The following is a 12773-nucleotide window of genomic DNA, read 5'->3' as shown; positions in this document are numbered from 1 at the left end:
CTAAAAAGGGAAAAATGGATAACTACCAAGTTTATCTCCCAGCAACGGTTTTCGGTGATTTAAATTCTTCGAACAAGACTTTCTGTCTTGTTCAATCTTCGCATGGTGCATCACTGGGCCGGAGTGGTGACCCTGGTTGCACATCTTGTGATGGTGAACTGGATGATGATCCCTTCTCCTTTTATCCCAGTTTGGTTGGAAGACTTAACGTTGATGTTGGGGACTTGTCCTTCATAGGTTCTTCTTCTTCCTCATTCTTCTCTTCCTAGTTCTTTTCTTCCTTATTCTTTGGAAGTTGATCCTTGCGGCGTTGGGATGAACGGCGTCTCCTCCTCGATATATTCTTCCTTGGCGGTTCATAAGTTGTATAACTATTGAAATAACAGCGTACCTTCTCAGAAGGGAACTGGGAGTGGACCTCCCCTAATCTCATGTAGATGATTGCTTGAGTGGTATTGAGGAACGGTCTTCCAAGTACTATTGGTGGATCATATTTTTCCTCTCCCATGTCCAAGACCAAGAAGTCAGTGGGGACATAGTGATCTTGAATTTTCACCATGACATCCTTTGCTATCCCCTCAGGGAATCAAATGTTTGGTCCGCCATCTGCAGCTGCATATAGATGGGGTACAAAGGTTCTTTACCAAATAAATACTCATAAGTTACCTTGGCCATAATGTTGACTCCCGACCCAGTGTCGCAGAAGGTCTTGTGGAAGATTCTTTGATTGATCGTGCACTCGATTGTTGGTACGCCTGGATCATCCTGTTTAGACAGGTGCGGTGAAACAAGGAGGTGATCGTACTCCGTGTGGACTGTGTTGACCATCTTTACTAACTCTGCTTGTGACTGCCTGGTCTTATTCCTCCTCCTATTTGTATTCTTTTGTATTGCCTTGTCCCCGTATATGTACGACGTTTGAGGATGAGCAGGAGATTGTAGTGTCTTGTTTTTAAAAGTGAATCTCTCCTTCCTATCCTTGATAGTGAAACAGATCTTGGCGCTATTGGCATAGATCATGGCTTTTTGCAGTGCTTAGGAATGGTCATCCCAAAATGATGGGTGCCTTCTCATGTCCTCCTGTTTCAACTACCACAAAGTCTGCAGGTACATACGAGTGTCCAACTCATATACAGACGTCTTCAAGGATGCCCTTTGGGTAGCAGAGTGATCACTACAAGATTTTGACCCTATTGCCACTTGACGTCATTTGCATCGCCACAAGTTGTGTAGTAATAGGGGGTGTCTTGCAACATTTGTCCAAAAACATGGCAATAGGAGGACTGTGTTGCCACAAAAATAGTGCATTGCAATTTTTACGTTTGGCGTTGCAATAACTGTCTAGTGCTTTTGCAACCAAATAGAACATTGTTGCTATTGCTAGAAATTATTACCACAGTGTTATTGGGCTGTAATATTTCTCACGATCATTGCAATAGGTAGACTTTGTATTGCAACTAAATTTATAAGATGATGCAATAGTTTGTTGCTATTGCCACAGTTTTTGTTGGTTGTAATATTTCTCATGACCATTGCAACAGGTAGCTGTTTATTGCAACTAAATTTCTAAGGCGATGTAATAGTTTGTTGCTATTGCCACAATTTTTGTTGGTTGTAATATTTCTCACGACCATTGCAATAGGTAGCGGTTTATTGCAACTAAGTACCTAAAGCAATGCATACTATGTTGCTATTGCCACATGTGTGTTTGGTTGCTATAAAATTCTAGTGTCGTTGTAATATGTTGATGTAGAAAACACCTGTATTTCGTGGGCTTCGGATCTAGCAAAAGGGCCCAGGCTTCCTGACTTCTCATTCACTAGTAATATGCCCATGCCTTGCACCGCGGCAACAAAATTTTGTCCACCTATACGACGACGCACATGGCCATCCATCGACTATGGGTGCTCGATGCCCTTCCCCATCAACGTATAGTTGACTCTTCCACGTCACCAGTTGCGGCGACTGCTCGATGCCCTTACCCATCCACATCGATGACCACTTGTTCGACGTTTGTCCCCACCGTTATCTTTCATAGATCAACGGCGGGTTTTCTCCATGTCCATGGTTATGTCGACGAGTGGTGGGGCATCCGTGAGCTAGGGTCGAGCGGGTGGTGGCACATCCGCAGCTGTGTGGACGGGGTGGGATGGGGCGTAGACTATTCCCTTTGCCTGTTTTCTTGTCGACGGGGCGTGATGGTGGCCCAGACGATTACCTTTTGCCGCTTTTTATGTGTAGAAGATATATCTTTAGATCTAGTTTATAGAAATTTAACAAAATTGGATTCACTTCTTTTAATTGAATACTTTTGTTATTTATTATTATGCATTTTACAAATTTAAGTTGATTTGATTATTTCCAAAAAAATATTCTCTAGAACATACGGAACATTGTGAGTTATTATTATGTATATATTTTGCAAGGTTAAGCTTGTTTTGTTAGACCTCGAACTCTGAATATAACCTAGCTAATGATTGACAAGAGGGAGTCAAAAAATTGGAGAAGCAAATTTAATCCTGATTTTTAGGATAATTTAATCCTGAACTAGATATATGCCGGCCCACGCGTTGCACGGGTGCTATAAATTTTGCCTGCGCATATAATGGCGCACATGCTTACACTACCGGAAACCGGTAATTTGCCGAGTGCCGGAGGCTTTGCCGAGTGTATTTTATCGGGCACTCGGCAAAGACGGTCTTTGCCGAGTGCCAAGTAAAATACACTCGGCAAAAAAAACACTCGACAAAGATGGACTTTGCCGAGTGTTTTTTTTCGCCACTCGGCAAAGATGTATTTTGCCGAGTGCCATTTGTTAGCACTCGGCAAAATGTGTCTTTGCCGAGTGCTTTTTTTCTTGCACTCGGCAAAGATATATTTTGCCGAGTGTCATTTTTTGGCACTCGGCAAAATGCGTCTATGTATTTTGCCGAGTGCCTTTGTTTGGGCACTCGGCAAAGAGGCATTTTGCCGTGTGCATTTTTTTGGCCCTCGGCAAATTATTTTTTTCAAAGCAATTTTTGAGGCCCTAAATGAATTCAAATGAAAAACTTTTCAGCTACAAAGTTGTATAACTTCTCAAGATCTACAAAATTTATTTTGGTCCATTTCTTCATTTGACAAAGCGACAATAACTGTTGTTCATAAAATCTACATCTCTCTCATATCTCTCATATTAGTTTCATGAAAGTAGAAGAGAGATATATAAGATTTGTGAACAATATTACTACCACTATGTCGGATGAACAAATGACCAAAATAAACTTTGTAGATCTTGAGAAGTTATGAAATTTTGTAGTCGGCAACATTTTGATTTGAAATCATCTTGTCATGCAAAAATGATGTTTGAATTTGAAAATTTTAAAATTTGAATTTTTCAAAAGACCTCGGATGGAAAAACTTCCTAAATGAAAATTGTAGACCTCCAAAAGTTATGAAACTATGTAGTTGACAACTTTTTGATTTGAAATCATCTTATCATGCAAAACTACGTTTGAATCTCTCAAATTTGAAATTCAATTTTTTCAAACGATCTCAGATGGAAAAACTTCCTAAATGAAAATAGTAGATCTCGAAAAGTTATGAAACTTTGTAGTTGACCACTTTTTGATTTGAATTCGTTTAGGGCCTCAAACAAGCAATTTACTCTCGGTTTAATATAATATATAAGGATAGATAACGGAATCTACACACAAGTGACAGTGTAGTGCAGTGGTAGAGCAGCATACACACGAGGGAGAGGTCATGAGTTCGAATCCCGCCGGCCGCGTTAGCCGTGAATTTTGCGCAAAAAATGCAGCGACTTTAATGGAGACGGGCGAGCGCTGGCCGGTGGCGGCCTCCCGTGAAAAAATAATTTGCTATTATTTTTGGGTTTTTTTTCGCATTTTCATTTTGCCGAGTGTAAATCTTTGCCGAGTGCTTTTCCGGCCGAGTGCGTGACAAAAAGCACTCGGCAAAGCCTTCTTTACCGATTAATTTTTTGCCGAGTGCCGTTTGCCGAGTGCGGCACTCGGCAAAGCCTTTGCCGATTGTATTTCGGACTTTGCCGAGCAAAGAGAGGGTGTCCGGTAGTGTTATAACTTAGACGAATTTATTTAGAAATTTACAAATCTAGTTTTATTTTCAAAATATAAAGCATGTCTCAAGATCTTTATGACCTATGTCGTATAGATTAGTTTATAGAAAGCTACTAAAATTGGTTTCGTTTTTTCCATACTATCTTTATCACCTGTATCAATCTACGCGGACTCCGCAGTAGAGCCGAAGTGAGGTAGTGGTGTCGTTTTTTTTTATGATGAACTCTACGCTGACTCCGTGGCTGGACGACGACGCGGGCTGGGTCGCCTACGGGGCTTACCTGTGCAGGCCTCATGCATCGCGGCGCTGCGTTCCTGCGGGGCTTGCCCATCATATCGTCGTCAACACGGACTCGACCAACGCACCCCTGGCCACCACCACCCATATCAGTGCACCATGTCTTGCCCAGCTATTGAGAGCCCCTCAACAGCACGTAACTCCACACCAGTCCACCATCGATTGAGAGCCCACCGATTGGCAGCTGATGGGACTCGGACTTGGCTGTAGCGGCCCAATTAAGAGAGCCACGTAACATATAGACTGGGTCACGTACGTAACTCACGTAACATATAGACTAGGTCACGTACAACGCTACGGCGCACGGCGAGGCGCCTATCGAGATCGGTCCTTGCATTGATGGATCAGAAGGCTCCATACTCCGGCGAGAGAACGAAGGAAAACTGCCTCGGCCTCTCATCGCTGCTGCATCTTGATCGACGACGTGCACGCGGTGAGCAACAAAGTTCATGCATGCATGGCAAAGTTGTTTTGTAGCTAGGGCAAGTGCGTGACGCCGGACCACAAACATCGAGGAGCCTAGCAGTAGCAGCTACATCTCTAATCTTTTAACTCGAACCAATTAGTCTCCTGCTCTACTCGGCAATTCCGTAAGTCACGTTTCGTTCTTTGTTTTTCCTTTCAGTTTTTCTCTTAGGCCATAGGCGTTAATGCCCCAAGGATCGGCAAGGAAAGCAAAAGTGCTCAACAAGGTATAGGATACGCAAAACTGATTTAGGTTCTAGACTTTTAGGGAGTTGGATTATTGGAGATATTTTGTGGAATACCAGATTATTTTATTTTGCTTGTAAGTCCTTTTTTATGCATCATATGATTATTGAAACAGTAAATAAATATAAACATTATATAATTCTCTTGTGGATTTGTTGAACATGAAGAGAAGTGGTGATATTGCCTCCCTTTTTCAACATAATTATGTGCCATATGAAAAATCAGTATAGATTAAAGTCACTGATAAAATTATTAGTCAAGAGAGCCTGACATGAAGAAGTAGTGCAAAATAGTATTCTTTAGCTGTCATGCATGGGTATGTAATATTTCAATTCTACATAAAACAATCTAAACTTGTTTATTTCCGTACGTTCTCTTTAGCTTAGTTATATTGCAATTTTTAGTTCATATACTTTTGTACCTATACTGCTAGCTAGCTGGCTCCTAATCCAGTCATCAATTGATTCGTAGTGTTCAGGATCGGAGGTGACGCAAAGGGATCAGCGAGGCAGTGCAGCGTGTGGCTGCAGGATCTTCATCATCTTGATCATTTGATTGCCCACGGTGTGTGTGTGTGTGTGTGTGAGATATATATATATATATATATATATATATATATATATATATATATATATATATATATATATATATATATATATATATATATATATATATATATATATATATAGATAGATAGCATGGAGAGGCTCGCACTACTGGATTCAGGTTCTTTGTCGAGTGCCCGAGGCACTCGGCAAAGGCTTTGCCGAGTGCGGTACTCGGCAAAGAACACACGGTAAATTTTTGATCGGCAAAGAGGACTTTGTCGAGTGCTTTATCTCGGGCACTCGGTAAAGAGGACTTTGCCGAGTGCTTTATATCAGGCACTAGGCAAAGCCTTTGCCAAGTGCTGAAAAAACACTCGGCAAAGAATAAACCGAAAAAACCCCGAAAAAAATAGAATTTTTTTTTATCGGGGGAGGCCCCCACCGGCCAGTCGCAGCATTTTTCGCGCAAAATTTGCGCGCTACGCGGCCGGCGAGATTCGAACTCGCGACCTCTCCCTCGCGTGTACCCCCTCTTACCACTACACCACTCTGTCACTTGTGTCTAGATTCCGTTTTGGTTCCCCACATATTATACTAAACCGAGTGTAAATTACTTGTTTGAGGCCCTAAACGAATTCAAATTAAAAAGTTGTCAACTACAAAGTTTCATAACTTTTCGAAATATACAACTTTCATTTTAATAGTTTCTCCATCCGAGGTCGTTTACAAAATTTGAATTTCAAATTTGAGAAATTCAAATGTAGTTTTCGTTGACAAGATGATTTCAAATTAAAAAGTTGTCAACTACAAAGTTTCATAACTTTTTGAGATCTATAACTTTCATTTTGGTCGTTTCAACATCCTGAGGTTATTTGAAAAATTCAAATTTTAAATTTGAGAAATTTAGACATACTTTTCATTGGCAAAATTAATTCAAATTAAAAAGTGTTCAACTACAAAGTTGTATAACTTCTCAAGATCTACAACTTTTATTTTGATCATTTGTTCATCTGACATAGTGGTAGTAACATTGTCTACAAAACTTAGAGATCTCTTCTAGTTTTCATGAAACTATATGAGAGATGTAGATTTTGTGAACAACGTTACTGTCGCTTTGTCGAATGGAGAAATGATCAAAACAAAAGTTATAGATCTTGAAAAGTTATACAACTTTGTAGCTGAAAACTTTTTTATTTGAATTAATTTACTGCTTCAAAATGTGCTTTTTAGATCTTATTTGCCGAATGTAAAACCAAAAACACTCGGCAAAGACCTTCTTTGCCGAGTGCCAAAATAAAACACTCGGCAAAGACTTACTTTGCCGAGTGCCAAAATAAAACACTCGGCAAAGACCTTCTTTGCTGAGTGCCAAAATAAAACACTAGGTAAAGACTTACTTTGCCGAGTGCCAAAATAAAACACTCAGCAAAGACCTTCTTTGTCGAGTGCCAAAATAAAACACTCGACAAAGACCTTCTTTCACTTTACCGAGTGTTTTTTTTAGCACTCGATAAAGAGTTTCTTTGCCGAGTGCCCGAAAAATTACACTCGGCAAACCGTCTAGCACTCAACGAAGAGCCAGTTTTCGGTATCGTCGGCAGCCAGTTAGCACTAACGGGTTGAGAACCTGGCATGCGGCCCGCTAATGAGGTATTAGTTCCATCAAACACGTGCTTTGCCACGCGTACAGTGCATGCATTCGGTTGGCGAGGCCAGCAATTGCGCATGCATAGTACTGCTTCACTTTGGAAAAAAAACGTGATTATTTCTTGCAAGTGAATTGAGTATGGACGTATACCTATATATTTAATGAGATAAACAAAAGGAGTATGGGTAAAGTACGTACTCCTATTTTCAAGTATGAATTGAGTATGGACGTATACCTATATATTTAATATAAGGAGTACATATTCATACTTTTTTAAAATAGAGTATATATGCAAACTTTTTTCACAAAAGGAGTATGTATACATACGGAGTAAATTATTTAATTACTAATTATTTAATTATTTGAGAGTATGTATATATACGTACATCGAGGACGAGTAACGAGATTACATTACTTTTTAGAATAGAGCATTTATAAATACTTTTTAAAATAGAGTATTTATGAGCATATGTACATATTTTTTAGAAATAGAGTATTTATACATACTTTTTGGAATGGAGTATGCATACATATGCCAAGATTAAGGTAGTATAAGTGCATACTTAAACAGTTAAACCACACCATCAGAGTATATGTGCATACATTCACGTGATATACAAAACAACAAGTATGTATTCATATACACAGTAATTTTTACAACGAAGTATGAATATGTACATCACACGTGAATTTTTGAACCAAAATCAACCAAACTCATTTGTACACAAACAAAATGGATCAGAAAAACAAATCTAGCAGCCGCGCGTTCCTAGGATTTGTACGCCAGTCGTGAGCAACAACGCATTTCTTGGGAACGATTTTCACCACAGAATGCACTAAGAAAATAGAGAGACGAAGCATCGGAATTTAGAAAGAAAAAATAGCCACACTGAGATCCAACAACAGGGGGCAGCACATGGTTAGTGACTGGCGAGGCTTCGGTGCCTTTTGCCGTACCTCAAGCGCGACGAGGAGCTGTCACCATGGACACCCCCTGCTGCCACCGCCACCGCGGAGAGCGCCCGAGGAGTCCGCTGCCATCGCCATGGGAGGCAGTTGGCCGCCGCCGCCACGATAGGCCCGGATCCGCCGCTGGGAGAGGAGGCACCGCTAGTGGGGAAGGAGATCGAAGCGACCGCCGGTAGGGAAGGGACCCGTGCCGCCGTCACGCATGTGGTGCCGTTGGTGGTGGGGCAGCCGCCGTCGGATGCCGCAGACAAGAGCGGCGAGGGCGCCGTCGTTGTATCCGGGAGGGGCGCGGGAGGCGCCGCGCTTGCAGCCGGCCACGAGGAGCCCGCCGCCCGCCGCTGGGCACAGGACGCGCCGCCGTCGGGGATGCCATGCGCGCAGAGTGCGCCGCCGTCGGGATGGCCACGCCAAGGGGTTCCACCACCACCATCACCACCGGAATGGGAAAGAGAGGATGCGTCGTGGTCGAATCCACTAGGGGACGGGGCGTCGCCGCCGCCACCATGCCTGACATCCAGAAACAGGAGAGAAATCCGGAGAGATAGAGGAAAGGAAAATGCGTGGCGTGGTTTTATAATAAAATATATGGGGCAACACAGGATCAGTATACTTCCTAAACGGGTCTGCTTGTTAACCCGCTAGGCAATCTGACACTAGTCAAACGTGAGGTGGCGGGTGTATTTGTGCGGGGTTAGAGGAGGGAATAACTGCTCCGAGCCTCCGAGGGAGTAGAAAAAATTTACCTATATATATATATATATATATATATATATATATATATATATATATATATATATATATATATATATATATATATATATATATGAATTGTACTTATACATATCTCTGTTGATACCGCAGAAATTTATTTGGAGAGCATATAATGTCAGATAGGAGTTGGATGCGCATGGATAGGTCTAGTCCTGTTTGGCAACAGAATTTCCAGAAATTTCTTCAAACCATATTTGATGGCTGTACATCAACTGCTTTGTGTCCGTGTTCTAGATGTCGATGCATGGTTTACAAACCGCGACGTGACCTTCACCGACATGTTCTTGCTTATCGGTTTGATGAAAGTTTCATCTCCGAAGGGGAACGTGGTCCAAGTGATGAAGGCAGCCCATTTAATCTTGAAGGATCAGTAGACGATGAAGAAGAAGGAGGTAACGACGTTGATCGTGGGACTGAGCTGATTGGAACACTAATCAGGGCTACTATACATGGAAACATCATCCAAGGTCCAGATGAAGAGCCAAATGAGCGTGCCAAGAAGTTCTATAAATTACTAGAGGAGGCAAGACAGAAATTGTATCCAGGTTGCAAGGAGGCTACCAAGGTTTCTTTTATTGTGAGATTGTTTCAGATTAAGTGCATGCATGGTATTAGTAACACTGCCTTGAGGAGCATACTAAATCTGTTCTCGCTTGTGTTACCTGAAGACCACTGTGTCCCAAACACGTTGGAGAAAGTGCAAATTGTAGTTCAAGAGCTAGGTCTAGACTATGAAAAGATACACGCTTGTGAGAATGATTGCATATTATTTTAGAAGGAAAATGAAAAACTGGATACATGTCCAACATGTGGTGAGTCTAGGTGGAAGGATGATGGTGCTGCAAAGGGTGATGATTCTAGTGACACTGGTGGTACGCGAAAGAAGCGTGTTCCACGTAAGATCCTACGGTATTTCCCACTAATTCCTCGGCTGCAGAGATTATATATGAGGGAGACCACATCATCAGAGATGAGATGGCACAAGGAAGGATTGACCTGTGATGGCAGAATGCGTCACCCTGCAGACTCCTCGGCATGGAAGCACGTGGATGACAAGTACAAGTGGTTTTGAGATGATCCTCGCAATGTTAGGCTAGCTCTGGCATCTCATGGATTCAATCCATTTGGGATGATAAGTACAACATATACCACTTGGCCTGTGATCATAATCCCTTATAATTTACCACCTTGGTTGTGTATGAAAAAACCTTATTGGATGATGTCGATGCTGGTTCGAGGACCAAAATCTCCCGGAAACAATATTGATGTATACTTCCATCCCCTCATCGATGAGCTAAAGGAGCTGTGGACAGATGGTGTTGAACATGGGATGCCAAGCTAAAGAAGAATTTTACTCTACATGCTCTTCTACTTTGGACAATCAATTATTTTCCTGCATATGCAATGTTATCTGGTTGGAGCACCAAAGGGAAGTTTGCATGTCCATATTGCAACAAAGATACAGACTTCTTGTGGCTGAAATACGGCTCCAAACATTGCTACATGGGACATCGTCGCTTTTTGCCAAGGAAACATAGGTAAGATTTCATTTGGCTGAAATGGTTTGTTGTTGCCTATTCATTTTATTATTAAAATTTATGAGTTCTCCATTGAAACATAGGTGGCGCAGGAATAAGATAAGCTTTAATAACAAAGTGGAAATGAGGGTGGCTCCTGAACCATTGACTAGTGTAGAAGTGAAGGAACAGTTTGAATGTTTTGATCAAGCCATTTTTGGGAAAACGACAAGAAAGAGGAAGCATTGTGAAGAAGAAAATAGATGGCACAATTGGAGGAAGAAGAGTATTTTCTTTGAATTGCCTTATTGGGACTCATTGCTTATAAGACATAATTTGGATGTGATGCACATTGAGAAGAACATCTGAGAGCATTTTGGGTACGTTGCTTGAAATTGATGGTAAATGCAAGGACAGTGAGAAGGCCCGTCTTGACATGGAACATCATGGTATGAGGAAGGATCAACATCTTGTGATGGAGAATAATAAATATACTAGCCACCAGCATTGTACAAATTATCTAAGGACGAGAAGGAAATTTTTTGTAAATTTCTAGCAGGAGTGAAGATGCCTGATGGGTTTGCCTCCAATATAAAGAGATGTGTTGACATCAAAGCTTGTAAGGTTAGTGGACTGAAAACTCATGACTACCATGTTATTCTACAGAAGCTGTTATCATTGATTGTACGCAGTCTTCTTCCACAAGATGCTGTGATCCCATTGATTGATCTTAGTCGGTTCTTCAATGGAATTTGTTCAAAGGAGCTAGTGGAGGCAGATCTTGATAAGCTTAGTAGTTCAATCAAAAAGACTCTTTGTCGTCTTGAGATGATATTCCCACCTGCATTTTTTGACATCATGATGCATTTGCCGGTTCACCTAGCTGAAGAGGCTAAACTAGGAGGTCCAGTGAGCTATAGATGGATGTACCCAGTTGAGAGGTACTTGCGTACACTAAAAGGCTATGTGAGGAACAAAGCACATCTTGAAGGTTCAATAGCCGAGGGATATATCGATCTCCGAGGAGTGCTTGACCTTTTGCGCTCATTTCTTGAAGACGTTGATACCAAATTGAATCAATCTGATCGTCGTGAAAGCGCCGCAGTGAATGAGCCACCATCTGGGCTCAGCATATTTAGCGCAATTGATTATAGCAAGAAAGGATTTAGAATGGAGGAAATTTCTACTAGAAGACTTACTCAAGATGAGGCACTACATCATAACTAACTGTGATGAGGTTGCACCATGGATTGAGTAAGTTGCAATATATAACATAATTAATTTTATGATTTCTTTTAGCAATTACTAATTATGTGAAGCTGTGTTTACAATGCAGTGAGCATATGGATGACCTCAGGAAAGAAGGTACAATAAACCTTAACAAACGACACAAGGAGCAATTTGTACACTGGTTTGAGCGCAAAGTGAGTAATTAATTAATTTTAATTTTTGAGTCTTAGTGGTGACAAGACGACATATGTCATTCACTGTGACTTGTATTATGAAATTGTGTTTTGCAGATCAGGAAGCAAAAGGAGGAAGGCATAAATAGTGACCTCTTATATTCCCTTGCTAAAGGACCGGACTTTCGAGCCCGTGTGTTCAATAGATGCTTTATCAATGGTTTCATGTTCCGAACCGCTTCTATTGAGAAAAATCTGACCACAAGAAATAGTGGTGTTTATGTGAAGGGTGATTCCAGTATCGGCAATATGGCATGGTATGGAGTGCTTCAAAAAATTATCACTCTTGATTTTGCCGACGAAAAGGAAGTTGTATTGTTTCAATGTGACTGGTATGATGTACCAGCTGCCACTACGAACAAAGCCAGAGGATATAATAAGGATGAATATGGGGTTATCGAAGTCGATACTAGTTGTTATCGATATACTAATGAGCCCTATATTCTGGCAACACAGGCTGAACTGATGTTTTATGCTAAAATCCCAAGCAAGCCGGGTTGGTGCAGTGTTGTTGCAATGAAGCCTAGGAATCTGTTTGCCATGCCAGAAGCAACAGAAGACGAGGGCGATATAAGCTTACTGGACGTGGGAGTGCAAGACATGAATAATGCATTACGTCTACATATGGATTTGACAAATTGGAGGAGGTTAGACATGGAAGGCTCTAGAGGTGATGCCTCTATTATTAATCAGGCGCTTGCCCAATCTGTTCTAGAACCAGATCACGCGGCATTTCTTCATGCAGAAGATGATGAAGACGATGAGACCT

The sequence above is a fragment of the Miscanthus floridulus genome, chromosome 7 (genome assembly GCF_019320115.1).
Source record: "Miscanthus floridulus cultivar M001 chromosome 7, ASM1932011v1, whole genome shotgun sequence".
NCBI classification, from domain to species: domain Eukaryota; kingdom Viridiplantae; phylum Streptophyta; class Magnoliopsida; order Poales; family Poaceae; genus Miscanthus; species Miscanthus floridulus.
The sequence above is the reverse complement of the archived record's forward strand: the minus strand, read 5'-3'. Positions refer to the sequence as shown.